The sequence below is a fragment of the Pipistrellus hanaki genome (assembly GCF_964339955.1).
Source record: "Pipistrellus hanaki genome assembly, chromosome: 6".
Lineage (NCBI taxonomy): Eukaryota > Metazoa > Chordata > Mammalia > Chiroptera > Vespertilionidae > Pipistrellus > Pipistrellus hanaki.
Genome location: NC_140508.1, coordinates 12,600,487 through 12,619,497, shown reverse-complemented (window position 1 = coordinate 12,619,497; position 19,011 = coordinate 12,600,487). Strand labels below are relative to the sequence as shown.

Here is a 19,011-nt window from a genome sequence, read left to right as displayed (position 1 = left end):
ATTATCAATAATGCATTGCGATTTATCATGAGCCCTGACAGCTGATTGGCCTGGGTCCAGGACCTCAGGGATCATTTAAATAAGCCCTCATTGATCAGGGCGGGGCAGGGCATGCTGGGCTTTGTAGTCCGGCCCGACGGCGACAAAGGCGTGTGCGTCCCGGAGCGCCCGCCGCCGATTAGCATCCGCGCTCAGATTGGCCGCGGCGCGGGCGAGATCTGGGGGGGCCCGGGGGGTGGGGGTTCCGGGGGGACACCCATCCTTCCCTGCAGCCACCCGAATCCTCGGAGATAGGATGAAAAAGAACGGTGTGCTTATGAAAAACTCGGGGGCTTGCGTGCAAGTTTCGGACAGCGTGCTCCAAAAATGACTTTTTTTTTTTGTAAGATTGATGCCCCCGCGCAAGTCGTGGGGTGGGGAGGTCTTTTCAGCTGTTCAGTCTTTACATCTACCAAAAATTCAGAAAGCACACATAACACCGAGATCTGACCCGTGTCCCCTTCCGCCTCTCTCTCTCTCTCTCTCTCTCTCTCTCTCTCTCTCTCTCTCTCTCTCTCTCTCTCTCTCTCTCTCTCTCTTTTTTTTTTTTTTGATTGAAATGCTTCAATGGAGTTTCGAGATGCCTGAAGGGTCATAAAAATGGTGGTTGACGCAACCTTCCCGCTCCGTCTCAACTCTAAATGCGACCTTGGAATGTCCAAATGTCCCGATAATTCCCTTCCCGAGTTGTATTCGCTGATAAATAGCCCGCAGAATTCGTAGTCACGAGGATTAGTGTGTTGTTCTAATGCGACCTTGATTTAAGCTTGATTTTTTGAAAAACTTTAAAATAACAGGATACTAAATATAGGAAGAGCAGATTAAAAAGGAGTACAGCCAGATAATATCAAAAGAGCAAGCAACTGCATTTTCCCTCCGCAGCTATAAATGTCTGATAACATACTTACATACTCCTTTACTTACTTTATCACATCACCCATGGAAGCATAGTGCTCTGGGTGTTACCAAAACAACCATTACTGAATTTTTTGCAATGTAGAAGTTATGGTAAAGGTATGTATATAGTTCAAAGTGATTGTATCGTCCCAACATGGGAATATTTGGCATTTTCTAAAATTGTGTGTGTGAGTACAATATTATATTATATTATATTATATTATATTATATTATATTATATTAATTATATTAATTATATTATATTATTATTATGTTGGATGTGTATGCGGTTATACAGTAAATCTCTATTTAATTCCATTTACTGCCTTGCACAATGTAAATACTTAATAGATTCTGAATAAATGCAAAATCTTTCACCTTCTAAGCCTTTGATGGGTGTTTCCATGGCGCCTCTGGGCATTTGTCTTTATTTGGCATTTACTTCATTAAGGGGCTGCAGCTATAAACCCTCCCTTCACATTTGTGCATTGCATTTTGTTGATTAGTTATTCATCAGGTTCCCAGCTTGTAAGAGTTTCTTGTAAGCTCATCAGGAATGCAAGCAAAATAGAATGTTGGGCTCAGAAGTATGTTCACCTGGGTGTTTGGACAGCCCAAGGCAAAAAATAAATCAGCTTGATCATCTTTTTTACATTCATGGCCATCAATAAAAACTTACTGAAGAAAGGGAAGTTAACCTCCCATTTTTGGTCTCTCAAAATGTTTTGTGTTGTTTTATGTAAGTCCCCTTAAGCAAAAAAGATAGAACTACCGTCAACAGCCGAAGTTGGAAAGGCAAGAGTTTGGTTTAATAACACACGGAAGCCTTTAGAATTCTCATACCGAGTAATAAGGCCAATTAACGCCTGTCTTGCAGACTAATCTGCTTATATTCCCAACACCTTCCCGTGTAAGGCAGTGTGGTAGGAGATTAATTTACCAGTCTACATGAGTGCACAGTAAATTTACAGCTCAAGAAATAGTAGTGGGTTTAAGGAAAACTTCATGGAAGAGATACTTGTACTTACTTAGTTTAGTTGATGATGGTTAAAACATGCTCACCATTTCTACTTAGAACAAGGTAATACAATTGTGCCACTGGAGTCTCCAAGTGATAATAATAATAATTGAAAATGCAATGCACAAATGTGAGGGTTTATAGCTGCAGCTTCTTAAAATGAAGTTAACTCCAAATAAAGACAAACACCCATCCAATACTTACAAGGCTGAAGATTGCACATTTATTCAACCTCTATTGAGTATTTACATTGTGCAAGGCAGTTAGTGGAATTAAATACATAGAGATGGACTGCATATGTATCCAATTTAATATAATATTGTACTTACAATTTTAGAGAATTTAAAATATCCCCATATGGGGATGATACAATCTCTTTCCCATAATAGTCTGTGTTGCAAAAAATTCCAATAATGGCAATAATAATAATAAAAAATCCTGGAAAGACTCACTAAATGCGCACTTTCTCGTTTGATCTTCCTGGGGAGATCAGCATTGTTCTGTCCATTTTGAAAAATGAGGAAACGGGGGTTCAAAGATGTGAAGTGACTTAATTAGGAAGTGGCTGAGCCTGACTCCAAAATCTTCCTGTCACCCCCCAATCCCTGTCCTCCTGCTGTAGCTCAATATAGAGGAGAAAGCTAAATAAGAAAATATTGTGGTAAAAGAAAACGTGTGAAATGAAGCCTGCCCTATAAGCTCTTCCTATACACCCAGGGTCTGTAGAGACGAATTCTACGGATAAAGCTGAGGAGAGGTCTCCCTCAGGTGTGACCCGCCAGTGAACATCAGACCCAGAGAAGAGAGGGAGCATCTGAAATTGTGTTTCCCGCATGCCATTAGTTAGGCTCAAGTAAACTCATTAAAAAAAAAAAAAAAAAAAAAAAAGATACAGTACACATTTTGAATCTACCTCCAATATATAATCAAAGGTCACTTTAAATTTATCATTTAATATTCCTTAAACCAGAGATAGAAAATGAAAAAAAAAAATCAGAATAAGGGATTTTATTAGTTGTTTTTTTTTTGTTTGTTTGTTTTTTTGTTGCATGAAAAAGGGTTTCTATAATCTGATCGTTCTCACTGTTTGCCCCAGGCGGAAATTCACTTGTTAAGCCTTTAACAAGCAGTCTCTAAACACCGAAGTTTCTTCTTTTTGAGGCTACTTGGGATACATAATCCTTTCTCATCCTTATTAAAAACTCTCTTTTATTCCCATTTCACAGATGGGAAAACCAGCTCAGATCTGTCAGGACCTCGCTGAATGTATGGATTCAGTAACTGTCCAGTTAAGGGAGACAGTCTCATTGGAACTCAGATTAAAAAATTCCACAAAGTCCCTCCCCGGCTCTATCCTGCAGGGAATGTTCTCCTATAAAATGGGCACTTCCTCATCCAAATGAGGCCCTGCCTGTTAGTGTTTATAGCACAGCTCAAAATTTATCATTGCAGATTTAATTGTATATCCGTTTATCGCTCATTTTTCACACTGTGGGCTCCCCGGGGGCAGATGCCTGCAAGTGTCCCTAAGCACTCGGTCACAGGAAGGGAACACAGAAGTTACAATAAATAATGATGAATGAATCAGTCAATTGGGGCCCCGAATACAAAATAAAGTAGTACAAGGCAATTACCATTGGTGGGATTGTAAACTGGTACAGCCACTATGGAAAGCAATATGTCAGTTCCTCCAAAAGATTAATCATATGATCCAGACATTCCGCTTCTGAATAGATAGACCCAAAAGGATTGGAAGCAGGGACATGAAGAGATACCTGAACACCCGTGTTCACAGCAGCATTATTCACAGTAGCCAAAAGGTGGAAGTAACCCAAGGGTCCACCCACAAGCGAATAAACAAAATGTGCTTTATACACACAATGGAATAGTAATCAGCTTTAACAATGAAAGGAATTCTAACACGTGCTACAACAAGGTTGGACCTGAGGATACTATGCTGATTGAAATAAGCCAAACACAAAAGGCAAAGACTGCATGATTCCACTTAAAGGAGGGACCTAGATTCCTCATGGAGACGGAAAGTAGAGGGTGGTCACCAAGGACTGCATGGAGGAGGGAGTCCCTGCTTAATGCAAGCATGTCAAACTCAGAGGCTAACACGGGCCAAATAAACAAGGTTTAAGTCTATGTGGGCCACAAAAAAAAAAACACAAAAAAAAAACCCCAAAAGCTTCAATTGTCATAGAAACATAGGTTTATTTCCATAGAGACATGCTGAATGTAAAGGGCTGAAATAAATGAGTAATCATTAACATAAAATAATAGAACATTGTAATAAAAATGTTTTTTTTCTTGAACATTAACTTACCAGACACTGAATGACTGCACAAATAAGTATAACACAAATAAACCTATTTTTCTTGTTCTCTGAAAGTGAAATATTTCCTGTTGCACATACCAGACACGTCAGTCCAAGACTAATGACATGGCAATTGGCTTTTAACCTGTTAACCGAGCGGGACATATAAATACGTCAAACTTAAACAATATCGGGAACGGGCAGGACGTATGAATACGTCCTGGAAATATATGTTGCGCCCTGAGAGGGACGGTATATATTTTTTGTAATCTTTATAATTGTTTGTGAAATTTATAATTTTTTAATTCGATGTTTCCATTTTTTTGTTGGTATTCTTTTCTATTTTTTTGTAATTTTGTATTTTCCTTTGTGCTTTATATATAAATAAATGAAAAAAAGATATATATCATTTATTTTAATTAAGTATAAATAAAAAAATAATATGAAACTACGTCCTCCCGGCGTGACGTACTGACACGTCCTAGTGAAAGAGTACGTGCCCATTACAGGTTGCTTAATTTAAAAGGGAACTCCCCGGTTAACAGATTTAAAGCATTCACTGCTGGTATTAGTGGAGAGAAGTGGTGCGCCTGCGTGTAAGGCACGTAAGGGAAATGAATGCAACACAATTAGAGTGATCAGACATTAGCGAACATTGTAGTTCGTTATTAATAATGATGTATAACAGGATATTATAAAAATTAAGTTACAAAGTTTTTAGTAAAACGTTTCTTACATACCGTTATGTTGGCTGAGCCACAAAAATATTTGTTGTGGGCCGCGTGCATGGGCCATGAGTTTGACATGTTTGGTTTATTGGGCATGGAGTTTCGGTTACACAGGATGAAGAGATCTGGAGACTGACCCACAATTTGAATGTACTTAATACCACTGAACAGTACAATTAAAGACGATTAAGGTTTACCACAACCCTGACTGGTTCGGCTCAGTGAATAGAGCGTAGGCCTGGGAACTCGGTGGTCCCGGGTTCGGTTCTGGTCGGGGGCGTGTGCCTTGGTGTGGGCACATCCCTGGTGAGGGGTGTGCAGGAGGCAGCTGATAGAAACCGATGTTTCTCTCTCATCGATGTTTCTGGCTCTCTATCCCTCTCCCTTCTTTGTAAAAAATCAATTATACACACACACACACACACACACACACACACACACACACACACATATATATATATATATATATATATATATATATTTTTTTTTTTTTTAAAGATTTACCACAATTAGGGGGAAAAAGGAACAACAAACTGATGGTTGCCCAACTATTTAAATTCATTGGAGATCATCAAACTGTATGCTTACAGTGAGTGAATTTTATGATATGTGAAGCTGTTTTTCAGAAGGCAATTAGCTATCTGCTCTCCATTGAAAGGGCCTTAATTAGGTGGGTAGTTTTCCTATGTGGGCTTCCCAGCATCTCAAGCTTGAAAAGACCGAAGTGGCCAGGCTGGCATCCGTAAGTCACACCCTGCCCCTGCAGACACACTGCCCCTTTGGGTCTCTAAGTTTTCACTCCAGGAAGCGGCCAAGTGGCCCACCGAGGTAACCACCGAGGCTTTAATTCGGGAAATGGGTAACGCGTTGGCTTTTTCTCATGCAGCAACTCTGGAGGCAGTGGACTTGCATCGACTGGCTCTCTGCCTGCCTCCCACGGAAGGCTTTCTGTCTGGAAGGAACTCTTCACATTCTAGAGATTTAGAAGTTGAGCTAAAATTGCTTGAGATCTTGCTTGTAATTCACTGGGAGTGCTTTATTATGGGGCCAAATGTCCACTTTTCCGAGTGTCCTGGCCCAGAGCCCTTCTGTTGGGGTGATTTATGACTGGAAAGTCTGGCTAATTGCAACAGTCACCACTTAACTGACGATATCTACCCCCCTCCACTTTGATATCTCTCTGCCCACAGCCGTTTGATCAACCCCAAATTGGTATCGAACAATGTCTAGCTCCAATTCATCTTCTGAGTTGCCACTAATATATAGAAGCCCACAACTGTGTATTGAAAAAAAAAAAATAGTATAAATATTCCAGCAAGTTCCTTCAAGCGGGAAAACGTTGTCAGAAAATGAGGATTTTTCAGGCAGGTTCTTTAGTGGAAGACTAGATAGATGGATTAGGAATGGGAGAGTTGGTGGACCTGGCTTTTTTGGCCCTAAGTCACTTGGTGAGCTCACTCTAGTCCACCCTCGTGGGTCCTTAGGTCACTCTGGGCACTCACACACCGTGGTGGAGGCTGGCTCCCTAAGTCGCAGCAGTGGTCCCTCCCACCAGGGGACATTTGGCAATGTCTGGAGCCAGTTTTGGGTTGTCACAATCCAAGAGTGTTAATGGTACTTGGTACGTAGAGGCCAGGGATCATGCTAACACCCTACACAGCCCCACAATCAAGAATTATCTGACCCAAAATGTCAACAGTGCTGAAGCTCAGAAACCAGGTCTGTAGGCAATATGATTTCAAGGCCATATGAGCAGCTGCCTAGGGTTTTTTAATAATAAGATTCTTTCTAATGAAATGTTAAGCACTAAATCACAATCTAAGCCTCTTATCTTGTCCCCGAGAGCCTTGTTAACCGCCCCCAACTGAGTCAGACCCCTGCATCCTCGCCTTTCCTGCAAGATTGAACAATCTGACTCACTCCTTGGGTTGATTTGAGTAATTTATTTGCTTCCTCTGAAGATTAGAGAAAGATAACACTTTAGTGAACTTTCTTCTACTCTTTGTTCCATGAATATCAAAATTTTTACATAATTGAGGTCAATTTGAAAATACATTTTGGAGTTGTTTATTTCACTGACCAGGATTTCAGAAGCCCTTCCATTGCTTTGAAACACACACACACACACACACACACACACACACTGTAAATGTGTCTTATGTAATTTTTCACTCTGAATGAAAAATTTACTTACCCAATCTTGTTATATATTTGAGTTGTTTTGGTATAGAAAATATTTCAGTGAATTTAAAGGAAGGAATTTCTTTCCTTCAAGTCTCATGTCCTGAGCCTTTCTGAAATGAATGTTGCTATCTCTCAAATGCACAGCCCTTCAGAAGCTTTTTCAAATGCTGTCTTACTCCTTCTGTCGGCTCTTGTGCAAGACAGGACCCTCAGTAACGTGAGTGATCAAGCTGAATCGGTAACCTCTTAAACACGCTTATCAGGATGCTCACCTATTTCGTAACCGGGCAGGAGAAATGTATAGATTTTCAAAAGCAAGTCGAAGGTTCAATTGATTGAGCGAATTTTTTCTGCTAAAACCGCTTCCATTTTCTTCCCTTTGTGAGCAGTTCGGATGCCTCCTGAACTGGGGCATTTCTGGAGTGGCTCCCACAGCCTTACCTGAAAGTTTTCTCTTGCTTTTAAAAAGTTTTCTTGGGTTATCTATCACACACACATCCTGCATCCCCCTCTCCAAAATTGAACTTTATCTTAAAAAAAAAAAAAAATCCCTGAGAAGGCTCTTCTGTAAATTTATCACAGCGTTCTTTATTATAACAAACCCTGGGAAGCTAAAAGCCCAGTGCGGGAGAGTTTACTGTCATAAATATCTATCTGTCTTGGCAATGTAAATCATAATAGAAAATAAACTTGTCAGAGAACCCGACTTAGCACACCAAACGTGAGGCGGTTAGAGCGAGGCAATTAAGAACGTTAATTGGCACCCAGAGAAAAGCCACGGACCCGTCATTGTTAAGATAACTGGTCTATAAACACCTAAATGGGTTTTGTTGGAGGGGAAGAAAGGATCATCTTTTGACCATGAAAGGGAATAGAGAACGTCCTTTTCTTTGTTTGAACGTGTGGAGAGATTTTAACTTCTTTTCTCAGCTCAGACTCCCAAGTAAACAAATGACTCGGCCCTAGTCTGGTGGGCTTACAAAGAGAAGGGGACGAGGCCCCAGCATGGAGGGCAGGAGGGACACCAAGAGGGAAGGGCAGAAAGCAGCAGAAGCTGAGGACGAGAAACCAGGGGGTCACTAACTGTAGGGGGTGAATAAAGACACCAAAAGAGAAGGGATGGGACGCCTAGGAAACAGAACGAAAACCAGGCTCAGGAGTAACAGCAAAGTTTTCAATCATTCCCCCTCGAGGTGATGTGAGAGTTAAGTCCTTATATCGGTGGCGTGGACAGCACACGGAGGCAGAGCGGGTGTGGCTCTCAGTCCCTCTGCCTCGTTTCTTCCCCAGGAAATGAGGAAACCAATCTCTATTTGTGGTGTTGCTGTGAAAATTGGAAGTGATTTACCTCAAGTCTCTGGCATAAAACTGGTGTTCAGGAAACATCTATTATCATCATACAAAGCATCACACGCTAGAGCAGGAATATTTATCGAAAGTGTCTCATCATATTAAGTAGACTCAAGCATACATACATGATAGCTTTGGGGTCTCTCATTTTGCTTATCTGGTCATTCATTTGTTCATTCATCCATTCAACTAGTAATTATTCTGTCCACCACGTGCCGAGCCTTGAGCGAGGGGCTGAGAATTTCAGGGTGAAAACCTTCAGTGCTCACAATCCAAGTAAAATCTGTCATTGCCTCTTCCTTCTTTCCTTCCACGTGTGTTAAATGTCATATCACAGTGGCTCCTTACCAGATAGGCACCCAGATGTCTATTAGGACATGTCAGAGATACAAAGAATAACTCAAAAGGAGTGACTAGTAGAATGCTTAAGAAAGTCTTCATTGTCCTGCACCAAAAAGTCCAAGAATGGAAATATTTAGATAGGCTTCGTCATTTCCCGCCCCCCCCCCCACCCCCAAATACGTTTTCATTGATTTTAGGGCGAGGGAGAGATAATTGGATACCCGTTTATCACTTGTTTTTCACATGTGGGCTCCTCGAGGGTAGATGCCTTCACCACTGTGTCCCTGGCCCTTGGTGACATCACCCTGTGATGGTATTTGAAGCCTTGGGACTGGTTGGGACCATCTAAGTAGAGAAGGGAGATGAGGAAGAATCAAGTGCAAGGATGAGGCCTGGGGAGCTCCAAGTTTAAAGAAGAAAGTTGGAGGGCTTACAAAGGTGACTGAGAAGGAGCAGTCCGCCAGCCAGAAGGACCAAGAGAGAGCTACCCGAGAAGCCGAGGCTGGAAGGTGCTTTTTAGGGAGGAGTCCACTGCCTGAACCCGCTGCTGCTGATTCGGGGAGGACAAGCTCTGGGATGTGACTGTTGGGTTGGGTATCACAGGGATGGCTGGTCGTCAGGAGAGACTTCAGTGGAGCCCAGGGCACATGCTGACTGGAGAGGGTTAAACAAAAATTGGAGGGAAGTGTTGAGTAAGGTCAACTGATTTGAAGATGCTTCTTGGTGATTGGGGCAGACAGGGGTAGAGTGGGGCAGTAAGGAGAACTTCAGGGGGACATGAGTTTAAGGGGAGATATTCTAGCAGGTGTTGGATGATGCTAGAAAGGATCTGAAGAGGCATTGCTGATAATGGAGGAGAGAAAAGGAAGAATCACCAAGCAATGATCTTAAGAAGGTGGGAAGGGAGAGGGTGCTGGTAACATACCATCATCTGTAACAGCAGGGAAGGAGAATGTTTGAGTGCAGGTCAAGACCAGCAAGTTGATTTAGCTTGATTGCATCTAGATGTCACTGAATTTAAAAGAGGAGTAAGGAAGGGGTGGACTGTCTTCCAGGAGAGAGGGAGAATGGATGGAGGGAAATGCTGTGTGTGGGTGCTCGTGCATTTAAAGAGAAGCCAGTTGGCAGAGTGTATGTTTTTTCCCCCAGACTATTTCAGCTTGGGTTGGGCTAAGAGTTGGATTTAACCTGGAATGGGGTTTAGCCAGGCAGGTCGACAGAGGAAGAAAAGAGCCAGGGCATTCAGGGTGAACGTGAGGGAGTATGGTGCAACAGGAACCCACTTCCGGTCAGGGGTGGCTGGATGGGAAGGGGGTAAGAAGAGTGAAGCAATGATATAGCGGTCTGTATAGACTGAGCAGAAAAATACTGGGCAGTGGTTGCAGGGAGAGCTTGAAGCTGAGGTGTGGAGCTGGTGTCATCACTGGAAGGGAAGAGTCTGAGTTTGGGAGGTCTGTGCTGAGTGTGGACAAGGTCCCTAAAGGGACTGGTCCAGGGACTGAGCGGCCAGGAATCAAAAGGATCTTCTTCAAAGACATGCAAATTGACAAGAGTCCTTACAGGCGAACCCAGAGACTGGATCAGGACACAAAATCTCTAAGAACCGAGGGGCGAGATCTCAGGGACCCACAGAGGATGCAGTGAGGAGGGGTTGTGGATGGGAATCCCTGAATTCCAGATCTCCAAAAGGCTGAACACTGGAGGAAAAGAAACAAGGAGCTCACGGAGCCCTGCCCCAGGCAGGTGGGCTGGGCAGCAGAAGGAGACAGCCACTGCTGGAGAAGCTTGGGAGAAGCAGCGGCCTCAGGGAGAACAGGGTCAGTGAGAGCTCACAGATGCAGGGACCTTTGAGGAGAGGGGGAGGGGAGAGGAGATTTTGCTAAGGGGCCAGAAGGCACTGGGGAAACATGTGTGTGTATGTGTGTGTGTGTCTGTGTGTGTGTGTGTAATTGGGTCAGATAACTAACTGGGTTTTTGGAATTGCTTATGTAGGACCAGGCACTGTTCTAATCACATGGCATGCATTTAGTCATTTACCCTATGGTGCAATTCCCATTATTATTTTACACATATTCCAGGTGAGGAGATTGAGGTGCAGAAAGGTAAGGCCTCATAGGTTAAGGCCAACATTCAGAACTAAGCAGCTTCCTCAGGACAGTACTGGCATCAGCCAACCATAGCCTGGAGGCCCACTCCAGCCTGCCATTTCTTTTTGTATGGCCTGCAGGCTAAGAAAGGGCTTTACAGATGAACATTCACCATCTACTTGATAAGAAACACCGACTTTGAACACTAATAAAAAATGTTACCTACAAAAGAATTCAATTTTTCTCATCAGTAGACCTGATTTAGAAAAAAAACACACCCATATAATCAATTATTATTAATTGAAAAATGTTTTCCCTTTTGTATAAGGATCTACATAATATCCTCAGTTTTTCCTCTTAGCCCCAAACTCTAAAATATACCTATCTGGTCCTTTACAAAAAAAAATTGGTGATCTCTGGACTACATTCAAATATCTCTCTCAGTGCAGGAAATGCTCAATAAGTGTCAGTTGTTGTTGCTGATGTTATTATCACCACGAGCACCTCATTCATTGGACTTAAAAATGGCCTGACAGCCTGGAGGAGTCACCCAAAGATATTAGGTAAATATTAGCCATTGAGTGAATGAGTGAATGAATGGAAGAGGGGGTGGGCAAAGGGGAGGAAGATAGGTGTGGGTAGTTGAAATGGATAATATCTTTTGTCGAGAGCCTGTCAGGAAGGGTGAGTCAGAAGCAGTGAGTTTAGTTTCAGAAATGTGGTGGAGGAGAGAGTTGATTGGGTCAACATTAAGCCAGGGAATGCCAGCTGAATCTGAGCGAATCCAGCCTTGCCCTCTGTGCCTGACCCCTGACAGAGATCCCATGGCTATGCAGAGAGCCCGGTCTCCCTCTGGGATTTTTGTGTAGGAATCCAGAAGTGAGTGTGATGGGGGGTGATGGAGAAGGTTCTGGAGGGCTAGTCCCCTGAGAAGAGTTTATCAGGAAAGACCAGTATTGACTGGGTTCCAACTAAATTTGAGACAATGAATGGGGCCCTTAAGTAATTATCCTCAGAGTTGTGAGAAAGAGGCGTCATTACTCCCATTTTACAGATGTGGAAATTGAGAATGGGAAAAATTGTGTCCTGTCCCAAGGCACACACCTCCAGCAGCAACTGCAGACTCTGTAGCAGCTTGTCTGACTGCGGGATACTCATTTGCTTCTTCATACAAACCCCTCCTACCCCCCCCCCCCCCCCACGGGGCAGGCAAGGTTCTAGGCCCAGGACTTGGCAATGAAGTCCAAGCTACCTCTTGGAGCTCCCAGGCTAGTGAGTAAACAAGACACAAATAAAACAAGTGCAGACTGTTTATGAGTCACGAAGGGAATAAACAGGGTACAGTATTTAGAGACTGACCACTAGGAGATGAAGAATGTTCTGGAAAACAGCAAGGACCTCAAGGCAAGAGTGAGCTGGGAGAGTCTGAGGATCAGAAATATGGAAGGTGTAGAAGGTCCAACCAAGAAGAGAGCGGCTTTCTACACACGTGGGAGAGCCTGGCTCAGCCTTGGAAAAAGTCAGGCTTGGAGGTTTCTGGGAGAAGGTTCGTAGCTTTCCTTGGCTTCTCAAAGCAGCTTTGTGCCCACACCCCACCATCCTAACTCCAAACCCCATCTCAGGCTTTTTAGCCTCTGCACCGTTGACATTTGGGAGCAGGTAATTCTTTGCTGTGGGTCTGCCTTGCACGTTATGGGATGTTTTGCAGCATCCCTGGCCTCGACCCACTAGATGCCAGTAGCACCCCCATCCCAGTATAAAAACCAAAAATGTTTCCAGACATTGGCACATGTCCCTTAAGATGGGGGCAGAATTGTTCCTGGTTGAGAATTGCTTAAAAAATACCTATATCTATCTATCTATCTATCTATCTATCTATCTATCTATCTATCTATCATCTCCCTAACCAGTTTGGCTCAGCATCAGCCTGCGGATTGAAAGGTTCCAGGTTTGATTCCAGTCAAGGGCAGATACCTTGGTTTCAGGCACATCTCCAGTAGGAGGTGTGCAGGAGGCAGCTGATTGATGTTTCCCTCTCATCAATGCTTCTAGCTCTCTATCCCTCTCTCTTCCTCTCCGTAAAAAAAAAATCAATAAAATATATATTAAAAGTATATATATTGATATAGAAGAAGGGAGAGGGAAAGAGAGAGAGAGAAACCTCAATAATGAGAGAGAATCATTGATTGGCTGCCTCCTGCATGGCCCCCACAGGGGATGGAGCCCTCAACTCGTGCATATGCCCTGACCGGGAATTGAACGTGACCTCCTGGTTCACTGAGCCACTCGGGCCGGGCAAGAGAACCTCTGCTCTTGATTTCAGGCCCACTGCTCATGAGAGACGTCAGCGGTGGCCAGTCCCCTCCTGCGGGGGCCCCCTTCCTGTGTGAGGAAGGCAGTGGGATGAGACTAGAGTGTCAGGGTGGGAGGAGAAGACCAGCGAGTAGATTTCTGAGGACATGTGAGACAAGGTGGGGAGAAAGGGAGGTGGGTTTAATTTGAAATGTGCATCTGAGGTTTGGGCTAGGAAATTCTTAACAAGAGTTTTGTTCAAAGGAAAGACCCTACGAGCCAAACAAGGAAGCGCGAGAACAGCAGTGGCTGATTTGGCAGAAAGATCAGAAAATTCTACCCCTGGTCCGGTAACTCAGTTGGTTAGAGGACCATCCCAATATGCCAAGGTTGCAGGTTTGATTCCAGGTCAGGATACATAGACAAATCAACCAGTGAGTGCGTAACAAATTAATGTTTCTCTCTCTCTCAAATCAATAGATAAAGTGTTTTTTAAATTCCAGAGGAAGCAAGCGAAGAGGAAGAAGAGTGTGGGTGGCACCTCCTCGTCCACCGTTTTACAGAGGAGAAACAAGGCACTGACAGGTGGCCTGGCCTCCCAGGCTTCCACAGCTGGCAAGAGGCAGTCTGCATCTGAACCCGACCCGCCACCTCGGACTTCCAGACTCACAACAGGAGGCAAGTCCCCACGTCTCCTTGGCTTTAGGCACCATTGTCATCCATCACCTAAAATGATTCCGGTTTCTGAGCCAGAGGATCAAGGGAAGCATCCCAAGTGGAGTTTCAGCTGTGTCCCCAGGGGGGAAAATCTCTAGGATTTCAGGACTCTGAGATCCTTTTGTTGGGCTTATATTTCAGTGTTCTCCGGGTAATTTCTGTCTCCTCCCCTCTTCCTCTATTATTTGATTCCTTTAGTGTTTCTGCTGGAGGTCTGTCTACTGGGTGCGGCTGAAAAAAAAAAAAAAAAAATCTCAACGGGAGGCCCGCTGCTCAGTGTATGTATCAGGTGACTTCATATTGTGATACTCATTTCATGGTGAAAGTTTTTGAGCCCTTTTCATGTGTAAATGAAGCTCTTCTGTTTGGTTAATCCACACCTAAGGATATTTTTTTCCCATTGTTTTTTCTGGGGAAAGGAGGTGGAGAGAGAGAGAGAGAGAGAGAGAGAGATTGGTTGCTTCCCACACATGCCCCCACCCGGGTGAACCTGCAATCCAGGTATGTGTCCTGGACCAGGAATCGAACCTCTGACCATTGGGTGTCAGGCCCACACTCTACCACTGAGCCACACCAACCAGGGCTGAAACTAGTGATTTTTAACCTGAGGTCCAAGGTGTGGGATGGGCCCTGAACCTTTTGCCTCTGTATGACGAACTTTGTGCAGACCTGCACATTCTTTCATGATCTCCCCACTTTCAGCTTCCCAGTCTCCAGCAGCCTCTTTTCAGACCTTCTCCCCGATCACAGGGGCTTCGCACCTTCCTCCCAAACACTGCTTCCCAAATCTGGAAAGTTGAATAAAGGGGTATTTGATCTGATCCCTTGCTCAGACATCTTGTCTCCAGTCAGTCTCCCCGCCTCCCTGTCCAGGTTAGGCTCCCTCACACATGCCTGTGAAGCTGGCTGCCTCTCCCCTAGCATTTATCACAGTTATAATTTTGCTTGATTTGTGAGGTTATTTGACCAAGGCCTGTCTCCTCCAGACTGCAGGTGCCCCCAGAGGAGGGACCGCATCTACTTTACCTGATTTTGTATCCCCAGGACCCAGTATAATGCCAGGCAACTAGCAAGTACCCCGACTGTGGCTGTTGGGCATACTCATGTATCAGAACCATGTCTCAAGACCTGAGAATCAAGATGGCAGCCTAGGTAAGCACCTAAGCTGCCGCCTCGCACAACAATTTCAAAAACAACAACTAAAATCAGAATGGACTTCATCCAAAAACACAGGAAAGCTGATGGAGTGGGAAATCTACAACTAGAAAGAAGGAGAGAGGCTCACAGATTGGATTGAGAGCCGCAAAGTGCTGAGGTAGGGAGATGCTCACGCGTAGAGGGGAAGTGCGGCTGAATGCCTGGCTGGTGGGAGGGGAAAGGAATTCCCGATTGCACTGAACCCTTTACAACTGTACTGAACCCCAACCCCGGCCGAAACCCCGCGGTCCCAGGCTCATATGGGTAGAGTCTGGACTGTAGAGAAAGGTACCTGGAGACTCAGAGACTGGGAGACTGGGGGAGCCGAGGGCCGCAGTGGGCAGGGTCTACAGTTGCGCACAAATGAGTACGCCCAGAGGTCTGACCGTGGAGGTTGCCACTGCCTCTCCATAGCAGAGGGAGTCAGAAGCTTCAGCCTACAGAGATCCAAACCACACCCTTGCATGGGGAATCTGGGACAGTCAGGCGGAAACTCAGGGGAGCCGCGGAAGGCAGAGGTCAGATGGAAACTCAGGCGAGCGCACAAGGACAGGCTGATGGGAAGCCAAGACTGTCAGCTCAGCCCTGAGACTCCGCCCCATCCAAGCTGACCACAGAGGCTTCTGAAATTTTGCAAGTCTGATCCTATAAGACTGACAGAGTAGACACAACTGATATTCACATCCAATTGGCCTGAAGGTCAATTCCTCCCAAGGATACCAACAACAATAAAAACTTAGCTACAACAGGATGTACACGCAGTCCACAAAGGGGAGCACCAAGAGTGTCTACCTCTGGTAATTGAGGAGGCTGATCCACTGGGCCATATAGGACACCAAACACAAAAAGCCATCCTACCAACTCTGAGAAGTTGCAAAAATGCCAAGACAAGGAAATAGATCTCAAACGAAAGAGATGGAAGATATAGAGTTCAAAACCACGGTTATAGGTTATGCAAGAATTTCTTAGAAAAGGCCGATAAATTACCTGAGACCCAACTAAAAATTAAACATAAAGTGACTAAATTGGAAAATATTATGCAGGGATCCAACAGCAGAATGGAGGAACACAAGAATTAGGTCAAAGAGTTGGAATACAAAGAGCCAAAAGACACTCCTCTGGAGAAGCAAGAAGAAAAGAGAATCCAGAAAGTTGAAGATAGTATAGGGAGCCTCTGGGACAACTTTGCCAAGGGCAAAAGACAAAGAGAAAATCTTACAGGCAGCAAGAGAAAAGCAGTTGGTTACCTATAAGGGAGCATCCATACAACTATCAGCTGACTTCTCAACAGAAACTATGCAGGCCAGAAAGGAGTGGAAAGAAATATTCAAAGTGATGAATAGCGAGAACCTACAACCAAGATTACTGTATCCAGCAAAGTTATCATTCAGAATTGAAGGGCAGATAAAGAGCTTCACAGATAAGAAAAAGTTAAAGGAGTTCATTACTGCCAAACCAGTATTATATGAAATGCTGGAAGGTATTATTTAAGAGGAAGATGATCAAGTGAATTAAAAATCTGAGGAACAGAATAAACAGGTGAATATAATAGAATCAGGGGCAAAGAAAGGGAGTGGATTGATAATTATCAGGGGGAAAGGGGTGCGGGGGGGTGTAGAAAGAGATTAGAATCATACACCTATGGATGAGGAGAATGGTGGTGGGGAGGTAAAAGCAGAGGGTGGGGCAGGAACCGGGTGGAAGGGAGCTATGAGGGGAAAAAGGAGAAACAATTGTAATAATCTGAGCAATAAAGATTTATTTAAAAAAAAAGAAAAAAGAAAAAAAAAGAACCATGTCTCAGGCTGAGCTCCAAATCTGAAGACTGAGGTTCAATACACACCCTCAGTACCTATTATTAGACCCAAACACAGGCCATCCACATGTGCTGCTGTGGAAACCATTTTTCTAAGAATGCCCTTCATGTCTTCATGTGCTGTCCTAGAGAGGTTAAGAATGCTCTCTGGAATCAAACTGCCAGGAGGACTCTGTCTGCCAGCTGTGTGACCCCAGGCAAGTTGGTTCACTTCCCTCTTGGCCTCATGTTACCCATCGATAGAATGGGGATAATAACATTAAACATTTATTAGAAAAATGAGTGTGACTATTACATGCGAAAGGCTAGAAGTATGCTTGACATATGGCTTGTCCTCTTTTCATATGCTAGGTTTTGTGTTAAGCTCTTGGTTTAGTGATTTTTTAACCTGAACCCTCTACCTACTGATGATCAATTCAGATTTCAGGCACACACATTTTTATTAAGGACTCTGAAAGCTCAGATCTGAGGCTCCATGCAGAATGCCTGAACAAAATACAGGAATTTCTCTTCACCAATGCATTTCCAGCTGGACAAATTCAGGTTTTATTATTATTATTATTATTTATTATTATTATTATTATTATTTTCATTGAGTTTAGAGAGAAAGAAAGGGAGAGGGAGGAAGAAACATCGATCCATTGCCTTCCACAAGTGTCCAACTGGGGATTGAACTGCTAATCAGGGTATGTGCCTGGCCTGGGAATCAAACTGGTGACCCTTTGGTGCTGTGGATGACGCTCAACCAATGGAGCCACACTGGCCAGGGCCAAATTCTGTTTTAAAAGAGCAGTAAATACTTGCAAGAGATGACGGCGGGAAGTGCAGGAAGGAAGAGATACATTCTCAAGTCGCAATGACAGCTTGGACGTCTTGGGAGCCACGTGGGCCAGGGGACGGATTTATGGGCTTCCCGGTCAGATGCTCTGCGGGTCAAGAGATGGGCCTGAGTCCTGACATCAGCTAAGAGCGGTTCGTGGGCAGGATCTGTCTGCCAAGCACATTTGCGGAAACATCTTGCCTTCATTACATTTATGAGTTTTAAAAGCATGTAAAATATTTTACATGCTTCTTGCAGAAACACAGCCACATAAATAATGGGCAGGGGTAGGATGATTTTCAAGAAATGGGGCCTGTCACCTCGCCAGTGTTAGCTCTGTGGACCGCCGAGTGCAGAGTCTTCTCCTTGCTCTTCAGGAAGCGCTCCCCATCTTCTCTTCCTGCTCTGGGCCCAGGAGGCTGACCTGCGGGGACTGTGTCACCTGCTCCTGTGCCATCTGGGTTTCTATTGGCTTTGGCCACTGGGGAGCAAGGGCTGGAGATGGAAGGCAGGGGAGAGTGAGGTTGGGATGCCAACTCCTGGGCGTGGATTGGCTGTGACCCTCCGCAGAAGGGCACAGCCCCTGTGGGCTGGCCTCTCCTACGGCTCTTGCCAGGTTCCGGTCACCACAACCCCCACTGCCTTTTCAGGGCTAGAGGAGGTTAGGGAGCCCTGAGAGTGGGGGTCCCAGAGTACCCCACCACTTCTACAGTTTCCTTGGTAAATACCCCTTTATTCAACTCTCCTCAGGTACCCCGTTGGACTGAACCTTGTCATTCTTGCCAGGACTCTGGATGGATCCACTTACTAATGTCATCTTATGGTTAGAAATGAAATCTTACAGCAGCTTGAGCCTCTATATTGTGGTGGCTTCCTGTCCCAGGGGGAAGGTAATTCTTACAAGCTCAAAGTTGTAACCAAAATAAATAAATAAATAAATAAATAAATTAATTAATTAATATCTAAGAGCTGCATGTTACATATGAGGCACTAGAAGTGCAATTTCTGCTTGATTTTGATCATCCAGCAGAGAAGATAGACAATTCAGTAAGAAATCCTAATTCAGGAGGATCATGGCTACCCGTTAAAAGCATTGGCACGGAAGATGGCTGCTCGGGTAGGCACCTAGCCGCAGCCGCACACAACAATTTTAATAAAATACAACTAAAATATAAAATGGACATTACCCAGAACTACAGGAAAG

At 44.2% G+C, this 19,011-nt stretch overlaps 1 long non-coding RNA gene and 1 pseudogene across 2 annotated transcripts in view; both read right to left on the bottom strand.

The window, feature by feature from the left end:
- LOC311624151 overlaps positions 1-19,011 on the bottom strand; it is a 244,719-nt gene that overhangs the window by 156,584 nt on the left and 69,124 nt on the right. The window lies entirely within an intron of this gene.
- LOC311624191 (ferritin heavy chain-like) overlaps positions 88-19,011 on the bottom strand; it is a 39,322-nt pseudogene continuing 20,398 nt past the window's right edge. The window contains exon 2 of the transcript in view: positions 88-218. The product of the transcript in view is annotated as a ferritin heavy chain-like (transcript). The remainder of the gene's footprint in view (positions 219-19,011) is intronic.